At 34.2% G+C, this 11,099-nt stretch overlaps 1 pseudogene; it reads left to right on the forward strand.

The window, feature by feature from the left end:
* The first annotated feature begins 8,866 nt into the window (after positions 1–8,866).
* Positions 8,867–9,753, forward strand: LOC110149442 (olfactory receptor 14C36-like; annotated as a pseudogene).
* Positions 9,754–11,099: the final 1,346 nt, after the last annotated feature.

Raw genomic sequence — 11,099 nt, forward strand, 5'->3', positions numbered from 1 at the left:
ATTTATTTTTTATTATTAATTTTTTTAAAAAATATTATTTTTCACATACATTCTTTTGTTTGATTTTCTTATTCTTTTCCTATTGTAGTTATTCTTCAGTATATGTAAATCTCCTTTATCTACCTGCATTTAACTTTGCTTTTCTAGTCTTTCTTTCTTTACTTCCTTTTCTCTCTTTCTCCCAGCATGTTAATTAGTCTATTTTCTTTTGCTGCTTTATTCCCCAGTTGGCACATTTCTTTGGTTCTGTTTTCCATTGTTTGCTTTAGTTACTCTCCTTTTCAACTGGATGATATCATTTTTCCTTTCCCTTGCTCTCCAGGTCAATCTCTTCTACTTTCTCTCTTTCTTTCTTTCTTTCTTTTTTAAGATTGTTTTGGTTTTGTTTATGTGTGTGTATGTGTGTGTATCTATTCCACTGTTTTTGTTAGTTTTTGACTGATTTTGTATATACCATTTGTCTAGGATTTGCATTTTGTTTCTTGTTTTAGTGTTTTAGGCCTCTTTAAGGCCATAAGAAACAATCTATGGAATCTCAGTTCCCTGAACCAGAGTCTGCACCCTGAGCCTTTGGAGTGGGGGCACAGACAACAAGACTCTAGGCTGCCAGAAAACGCCTAATCCCAGAGGGTATTAATTAGGGAGACCTTCCACAAAGGGTCCCACCTATATACAAGACCCGGTATGACCCAACTGCCAGCGGCACCTAATGAAAGACCCCCCACCCAAACAACAAACAAGACAAAAACACAAAATCAATCATCAGCAAACAGGATTATTGCCCCATACAGACCTGCCCGTCAGAGGGAGAAAACAACAACAAAAACTTCCCTCTCCCACCAGAGTGCAACCACAAGTCGGAAGCCTACACAAACCACTGGACAACTCTACCCACCAAGCACAGAAAGCTGGAGAGGCAATTCTTATTTCAGAAAAAATCAAGTTTAAAATAAAGAATATTGCAAGAGATAAAGAAGGACACTACCTAAGGATAAAAGGATAAATCCAAGAATAAGACATAATAATTGTAAATACCTATGCTCCCAACATTAGAACACCTCAATACCTAAGACAAATACTGACAGACATAAAAGGGGAAATTGACAGCAACACAGTAATAGTAGGGGACTTTAACACCCCGCTTACACCATGGGCAGATCATCAAAACAGAAATTTAATAAGGAAATACAAACCTTAAGTGGAACATTAGATCAAATGGACCTGTTGTTGTTTTCTGGTTGATCAGTTGTGTCCTGCTCTTTGTGACCCCATGGACTGTAGCACGCCAGGCCTCCCTGTCCTTCACCATCTCCTGGAGCTTGCTCAAACTCACGTCCACTGAGTCAGTGATGCCATCCAGCCATCTCGTCCTCTGTCATCTCCTTTTCCTCCTGCCTTCAATCTTTCCAAGCATCAGGGTCTTTTATAATGAGTTGGTTCTTCACATCAGGTGGTTAATTGATATCTTCAGAGTTTTCCACCTAAATGCAGAATAATACTTTCTCAATGCACGTGAAACATTCACCAGGATAGACCACATCTTGGGTCACAAATCAAACTCAGTAAATTCAAAGAAACTGAAATCATATCAAACATCTTTTCTGACCACAACACTGTGAGACTAGATATCAATTTAGGGAAATACAAAAATCCCTAGAAACAAATGTCAGTAAAAACAAATAAACTCAAAATATATGGGATTCAGCAAAAGCAGTTCTATAAGGGAAGTTTATAGCAATACAATCTTACCTCAAGAAATGAGAAAAACATCAAATAGACAAACTAAATTTACACCTAGAACAGCTGGAAAAAGAAAAACAAAGCACAAACAAACAAACAAACAAAAACAAAGTTAGAAAAAGGAAAGAAATCATAAACATCAGAACAGAAATAAATGAAAAAATGAAGAAAACAATAGTAAAGATCAATAAAACTAAAAACTTATTCTTTGAGAAGATAAACAAGTTGGCAACCGTTAGCCAGATTCATAAAGAAAAAAGGGAGAGGAATCAAGTCAAATCAATCAAATCAATTAGAAATGAAAAAGGAGAAGTTACAACAGACAGCACAGAAATAAGAAGGATCATAACAGACTACTATAAGCAACTATATTCCAATAATACGAGCAACCTGAAAGAAATGGACAGTCTTAGAAAAGTTCAATCTTCCACGACTGAACCAGGAAGAAACAGAAAATATGAATAAGCCAGTTACAAACACTGAACTCAAAACTGTGATCAAAAATCTCCCAAAAAACAAAAGCCCAAGGCCAGATGGCCTCATAGGTGAATTCTGTCAAACATTTAGAGACCTAATATCTATTCTTCTAAAATTCTTACAAAAAAAATTTCAGAGGAAGGAACACTTTCAAACTGATTCTATGAGGCCACCATAACACTGATACCAAACTCAGACAAAGACAGAACAAAAAAGAAAATTATAAGCCAACATCACTGATGAACATAGACGCAAAAATCCTCGACTAAATTCTAGCAAGCAGAATTCAACAACACATTAACAAAAATATACACCATGATCATTTCTGGTTTATCCCAGGGATGTATAGACTCTTCAATATATGCAAATCATCAATGTGATATTAACAAATTGAAAAATAAAATCATATGATAATCTGAATAGATGCAGTAAAATCTTTTTTCAAAATTTAGCACCTATTTATGATAAAAGATCTTCAAAAAATAGACAAAAAAGGAACATAGATCAATGTAATAAAGGCCACATATGATAAGCACATAACAAGCATTATTTTCAATGGTGAAAAACTGAAAACATTCCCTCTAAGATAAGGAACAAGACAATGGTGCCAACACTCACCACTATTATTCAACATCACTTTGGAAGTGCTAGTTAGCACTCAGAGAATAAAAAGCAGCAATCAGAGAGTAAAGAGAAATCAAAGAAATCCAGATTGGAAAATAATAAGTAAAACTCTCACTGCTTGCAGATTAGTTGATTTTATGTGTGTGTGTGTGTGTGTGTGTGTGTGTGTGTGTGTGTATGTATATATATGTATATGTGTTTCTATATATATAAAACCCTAAAGATACCATAAGGAAATTACTAGAGCTAATCAGTGAATTTAGTAAAGTGACAGGCACAAAAATCAATGCACAGAAATTACTTGCATTCTTGTATATTAACAACAAAATATCAGAAAGAAATTAAAGAATCAATCTCATTTATCATTGAAATGAAAAGAATAAAATACCTTGGAATAAACCTAAGGTTAAAAAAAAAAAGCATTTGTATGAAGAAAGCTATCAGACACTGATGAAAGAAATCAAAGACAACATAAACAAGTGGAAAGAGATCCCACGTTCCTGGGGTGGAAAATCAATTTTGTGAAAATGACTATACTACCAAATGTAATCTACAGATTCAAGGCAATCCCTATCAAATTACCAATGGCACTTTTCACAAAACTAGAGCAAAAAATCTCACAATTCTATAGAAACACAAAAGACCCAAAATAGCCAAAGCAATCTTGAGAAAGAATGGATTTGGAGGAATCAATCTTCCTGATTTCAGACTACTACAAAACTATAGTCATCAAAATAGTATGGCATTGGCACAAAAACTGAAATATAAACCAATGGAACAAGATGGAATGTCCAGCAATAAATCCATGCATCTATGGATACCTTATTTTTGAAAAAGGCAGCAAGAATAAACAATGGGGCTAAGTTTGTCTCTTAAATAAGTGGTGCTGGGAAAACTGGATAGCTACATGTAAAAGAATGAAATTAGAATGCTTCCTAACACCATATACAGTGATAAAATCAAAGTAGTTTAGAGACCTCACTGTTAGACCAGAAACTATAAAACTCCTAGAGGAAAACATAGACAGAACACTCTATGACATAAATCACAGCAAATTCCTCTACGGCCTACCTCCTCAATTCAGTTCAGTTCAGTCGCTCAGTCATGTCCGACTCTTTGCAACCCCATGGACTGCAACTCCCTATTCATCACCAACTCCCAGAGTTTACTCAAACTCATATCCATTGAGTCAGTGATGCCATCCAACCATCTCATCCTCTATTCTCCCCTTCTCTGCCTGCTCTCAATCTTTCCCAGCATCAGAGTCTTTTCAAATGAGTTAACTCTTCACATCAGGTGGCCAAAGGACTGGAGTTTCAGCTTCAACATCAGTCCTTCCAATAAACACTCAGGACTGATCTCCTTTAGGATGGACTGGTTGGATCACCTTGCAGTCCAAGGGACTCTCAAGAGTCCTCTCCAACACCACAGTTCAAAACCATCAATTCTTCGGTGCTCAGCTTTCTTTACAGTCCAACTCTCACATCCATACATGACTCCTGGAAAAACCACAGCCTTGATTAGATGGACCTTTGTTGGCAAAGTAATGTCTCTGCTTTTTAATATGCTATCTAGGCTGGTCATAACTTTCCTTCCAAGGAGTAAGGGTCTTTTAATTTCATGGCTGCAATCACCATCTGCAGTGATTTTGGAGCCCCCAAAAATAAAGTCTGACACAGTTTCCACTGTCTCCCCATCTATTTCCCATGAGGAGATGGGACCAGATGCCATGATCTTAGTTTTCTGAATGTCGAGGTTTAAGCCAACATTTTCACTCTCCTCTTTCACTTTCATCAAGAGGCTCTTTAGTTCTTCTTCACTTTCTGCCATAACGGTGGTGTCATCTGCATATCTGACATTATTGATATTTCTCCCAGCAATCATGATTCCAGCTTGTGCTTCATCCAGCCCCATGTTTTTCATGAGGTACTCTGCATATAAGTTAAATAAGCAGGGTGACAATATACAGCCTTGACATACTCCTTTCCCGATTTGGAATCAGTTTGTTGTTCCATGTGCAGTTCTAAGTGTTGCTTCCTGACATGCATACAGATTTCTCAAGAGGCAGGTCAGGTGGTCTGGTATTCCCATCTCTTTCAGAATTTTCCAGTTTATTGTGATCCACACAGTCAAAGGCTTTGGCCCACCTTCTAGAGCAATGGAAATAAAATCAAACAAAAATAGAATAAAATAAACAAGTGAGAACTAATTAAACTTAAAAGCTTTTGCACAGCAAAGGAAACTATAAACAAGGTTAATTGAGAAACCTCAGAATGGGAAAAAATAGTAGCAAATGAAACAACTGACAAAGGATCAATTTCTAAAATATACAAGCAGCTCCTACAAATCAATAACAGAAAAACAAACAACCCAATAAAAAGTGGGCAAAAGACCTAAATAGACATTTCTCCAAAGAAGACATACTGATGGCTAAGAAGCACATGAAGTGATGTTCAATGCTATTCATTGTTAAAGAAATGCAAGTCAAAACTTCAATGAGATCTCACCTCATACCAGCCAGAATGGTTATCATCAAAAAAATCTATAAACAATAAATGCTGGAGAGGGTATGGAGAAAAGGCAACATTTTTACCCTGTTAGTGGGAATGCAAATTGACGAAGTCACTATAGAGAAAATATGGAGATTCCTTAAGAAACTAGGAAGAAAACCACCATATGACTCAGCAATCCCACTACTAGGCACATACCCTGAGGAAACCAAAACTGAAAAAGATGCATTACCCAGTGTTCTTTGCAGCTCTATTTACAATAGCTAGAACATGAAAGCAACCTAGCTGTCCATCAACAGATGATTGGATAAAGAAGCTGTTGTACATATGTACAATGGAATATTACTCAGCCATATAAAGGAATATATTTGAGTCAGTCCTAATGATGTGGATGAACCTAGAGCCTATTACACTGAGTGAAGTAACTCCAAAAAAAGAAAAGCAATTATCATATACTAACACATGTATATGGAGTCTAGAAAGATGGTACTAGTAAACCTTTTTGCAGAACAGCAATGGAAACCACAGACTTTGAGAACAGACATATGAACATGGCTTGGGGGGAAGGAGAGGGTGAGAGTTACAGAGACCAACATGTAAACATATATTACCATATGTAGAATAGATAGCCAATGGGAATTTTCTGTATGACTCAGAGAACTCAAACTTGGGCTCAGTAACAACCTAGAATGGGTCAGATGGGGAGGGAGGTGGGAGGAAACATTGATAAACCTATGACTGTTTCATGTTGTTTGATAGAAACTAGTGCAATACTGTAAAGCAATTATCCTTAAATTAAAAATAAATCTTTAAAATATATAAAAAGATTGAAAACATGTATCATATTATTACTAGCCACAAGGTTATAAAACTAGAAATCACTAACAGAAGAAAAATTTACCAACACATGGAATTTAAAAACTACAAACTCCTGAAATAGCAAGAGGAAATAAAAAAGGACCTTTTTTAAAATGATGAGATAAGTTAAAATGGAAACATGGCATGCAAAACCTTATAGAACATAACTAAAACAATTCCAAGGGGGAAATTCATATAAATAAATGTCTTCAGTAGGAAAAAGAAAAATCTTTAATAAACTATCTAATTTTACACTTTAAGGAACTTGAAGGAAAAATAAGCCCATAAATTAGTAGAAAGAAAGAAAAGTAAATGTTGACTAATATAAATAAAATAGAAATTGAAAAGTATAAGAATGATTAATGATTTTGGAAAGATAAAGTACATATAACAAAAATAATATAATTAGATTAAAAAAGAGATACAGCAACTGTTGAAGCTTAAATGATCATAAAACACCTATGAACAATTATTTTCTAATAAATTTGATAACTAAGATCAATAAATATCTAGGAATATACAACCTTTCAAGTCTGAATCATGAAAAGACAGAAAATCTGAACTAATAGCAAATGAAGAATTTAATCAATAATCAAAAAAATTCCTACATAGACAAGCCAAGGCCTGGATAGAGTCATTGGCAAATTCTATGAAACATTTAATGAAAATTTAACAATAATTCTTCTGAAAAATCTTCCCAAAAAAATGAAGAACAAAAATATAACCAAACTTATTTTATAATGCCAGTATCACTGTGATCCCAAAGCCAGGCAAGAACTCTAAAAGAAAAGAAAATTACAGAACAATATTGGGCTACTCTGATGGCCCAGAGGTAATCAGAATCCACCTGTCAATGCAGAAGATGTGAGTTTGATCCTCTGGAGAAGGAGATAAAAACCTACTCCAGCATTCTTGCCTAGAAAATCCCATGGACAGAGGAGTCTGGTGGGCTACAGTCCATGGGGTCACACAGAGTTGGACCCGACTGAAGTGACTTAGATGCAGCAGTGACTAAACAATAACAGCAGCATTCCTTACAATAATGAATGCAAAATTCCTCAAAAATGCTAGCAAAATAAAATTCAACAACTCATTAAATAATTGTATGCCATTAAATAATTTACATCAAATAATCATATATAATCATAATCACAAATCAGGGATTTACCCCCAAGATTCAAGGATAGTTAAGCATACGGACAACTTACCAATTATACCACCACCAAATATACAAAAATCAATAAATGTAATATGCAACATTAGCAGAATGAAGGAAAATATATATATATATACAATTATTTCAATAGATGTAGTAGAAACATGTGATAAAATTCAGCATCCTTCTATGATAGGAATCTCAACAAAGTATACTCTTCTGTTTAAGAATTGAACTGTAGTTGATTTACAGTGTTGTGTTAATTTCTGCTATATAGCAGAAATATGTATATGTATATATCTATACATATATATATACATATGTATACATATATTCTTTTATATATATATATATATATACATATATATATTCTTTTTCATATTCTTTCCCATCATGGTTTATCACAGGGTGTTGAATGTAGTTCCCTGTGCTATCCAGTAAGACCTAGTTGCTTATCCATCCTATATATTATAACTTGCATCTACTAATTACAAACTCCCAATATTTCCCTCCCCCACCTTTCCTCTTTGGCATTCACAAGTATGTTCTCTATGTCTGTCTGTGACTTTGTCTATTTCATAGATATGTTCATTTTTGTCATATCTTATATTCCACATATAAGTGATACCATATGTTATTTGTTAAAATGTCTAAAATCTTTTTAAAAATATTTAGTTTAATTATATTTTTCTAGACCACACCACATGGTTTGCAGGTTCTTAGTTCCCTGACCAGAGATCAAATCCAGGTCTCTGGTAATGGAACAGATTCCTAATCACTGGACTGCCAGGGAATTTTTTAAATTGTCTACATTCTTAATCTAAATTTCTCTGCTTATCTTTTAAGACTTATTTCAAGAAATTATGGGCTCTTGGTGATCCATAGTCAATATTTCATAGAACATTAAGGTAAATTTCAACAGTGTCAATATCCAACTGAATGTGGTATACAACTCCTAATAAAACCTAGAAATCTTTAATTGAGAATTGGCTCTGTTTGAAGTAACTATCTCTGTCTATTTATCTATCTATGAACTGGTGAATCTTCATTAAAATAATTAACTTCAGTTGGTTGGATATTATTGAGTAAAGTAATAACACTTCCTGTATAACCAGAAAATGGGATTGAGGAGCCCCAGCCTAAGTACTTTGCCATTTTAGCTACTCAGTAGTGATAATAAGCTAAACATATGAAAAGACTTCTGGAGGAGGGCATAGCAACACACGCCAGTATTCTTGCCTAGAGAATCCCCATGGACAGAGAAGCCTGATGGCCTACAGTCCACAGGGTTGCAAAGAGTCGGACACGACTGAAGCAACATAGCACAGATTCATGAAAATACTAATTATGGACATTTCTTACACACAAAGACCATCTGTATGAAATAGAAGAACACACTTTCTAAGAAAATGTTTAAGGTGAGTTCATTCATTCTTTTTTTGAATCCTGTTTCTCACAGTTTATCCCTTTTATTTTCCAGATCGATCACCCTTTTTAAAATATGGTCAATTCTACCACTGTGATTTTTGCTGATAGTTGGAAACTAAGGTTCCTACACTCCATGTTGCTCTTTCTGATGTACTGGGTTACCTTGTTAGGGAATCTTCTCATTATTACTGTCACCACATTTGACCAGAAACTTCACATGCCCTTGTACTTCTTCCTCAGAAATCTATTTTAGATATGTTCTATATTCCTGTCACTGTCCCTAATGCCTGTGTCAACTCTCTCACTGGTAACAGGACCATTTCAGGGGCTGCATGTGCAATCCACGTATTCTTGGTCATTTACTTTGCCTGTGTAGAGGTGATGTTCCTCAACATTATGGCCCGAGACTGCTATGTAGCCATCTGCCAGCCCCTCCACTACCCAGTTATCATGAACTCCTAATTCTGTATTCAAATGACACATCTCCCTGGTCAGTGGTCTTGTGTATGCAGGTATGCAAACAGGTAAAACATTCCAGCTGACCTTCTGTCAGTCCAATGTGATCCATCGATTCTTCTGTGATGGACCCTCTCTGCTGAGGATCTCCTGCACTGACACCTCCAGCAATTGTCTTTTACTTCTTGTATCTGTCAATGTAGTTGGTGGGGGCTGCTTTATCTTTATTACTATGCCATATGTTCACATATTTTTCACTGTGCTAAGGTTTTCAATGAGCAAGGAAAAGCCATTTCTACCTGTGTCCCTCACATCCTTGTAGTATCTGCCTTGCTCAGTTCTATCATCTGTGTGTACTTAAGGCCTTCAGTAAGCTCTGAAACAATTAAAGATATTATTCTTTCTGCCTTTTATACTGTAGTTCCTGCATTCTTAAATCTTATTATCTACAGTCTTAGAAATAGACAGGTAAAGGGAGCTGTAAGGAAAATAATATTAAGATAGTTTTATTCTAGAAAATAATAAAAATCCATTTCAATTTTATCCCATTGTCACTGAAAGAGATCCAGACTTCTATAAAATAGCTTCTTGCCTGGGCTGTATATGTTAGTCTGCTCACTCCAAATTCACTCTGTTGAGATCTATTTAATTAATCTTATAAAATAATGATTGGACCTTATATTACCCTTTCCATTTATTCTCTATAAAAATTAACTCTTTTAATAACTGAATATGATCCAAGATATTTGATCAGAGCCATTTTAGATTATATGTTTGCAGTTCATCAAATATTAACAATATCAATAATTCCTTGAAAGAATTCTTAGCAAATCAATATGGAGGTAATTTGTAGGCTGAGTTATCTGCATTTAGTCAGTAAAATTTGAAATAAGTATATAAATAAGTATATATATATAAGTATATAAATACTTATAAATAAATAAGTATATAAATAAGTATATAAATATTATATATAAATAATAAGTATATAAATATATGGTACTTAATCATATTCATTTATGTAAAAAGCACAAATAAATAATATTCTAAGATATGCATGGAATGAAACTAACATACATTTGAAAAGTGCAGAAAAATTCCGCAAAATAAAATCTAAGTAAACTGTGATTTTTTTTCTTCCTCAATTATTGGTCATGGAATTTCTATTTGTTGTTTGTGACCATGCTTTAATTCTCTAAGCTTGTTCCTTTTTTTTTTTTTTAACAATAATTTTAACAACTTCATTCTGAATGATCCATTTTCAGGGGACAAAATTGCTGCTGGGCTGAAAGTAAACTTTCCTTTTTCTTTTTTTCCCTCCAATATGTTACTTGATCTTTTTTCTCTGTGTATAGTGTCATGTCTGGCAATTCTGAAAAACTGACCTCTAATTTTTGGCCTAATTGATAAGCTATGTCAGTTCTTAGATTTATTTGAGCTTATTTGGCAACCATAACACAAAACTCTTATCTCCACTTGTCGTCCCAATTTTTTCATAAATACTTATTTATATTTAGTAGACAAATTAATTTTTTCTAAACTTTTTGTTTCCAAACTACAAAATTATTTTGCCTCATTGGTTTGCAACAACTTTGGTGTACATTCAGAATTAATTTATCTTAAGGAATTTTATATAATAGACAAAATGGGAAATAAACCAAGTCATATAAAAATCATTAAGTGGTAAAAGAAAGGTAAATATCAGAAAATAAATTGCACTTTGATACACTGTTGAAAAATGAGGAAAGCAAAATGAATATATGACTTAGTACAGCTTTTTAAATGGCCAAAATATACTTGTGCACCATTCTACTTTTTAGCTCTACAGGTACTTCATATAAGTGGAATTG

The sequence above is a fragment of the Odocoileus virginianus genome, chromosome 3, assembly GCF_023699985.2.
Source record: "Odocoileus virginianus isolate 20LAN1187 ecotype Illinois chromosome 3, Ovbor_1.2, whole genome shotgun sequence".
NCBI lineage: Eukaryota > Metazoa > Chordata > Mammalia > Artiodactyla > Cervidae > Odocoileus > Odocoileus virginianus.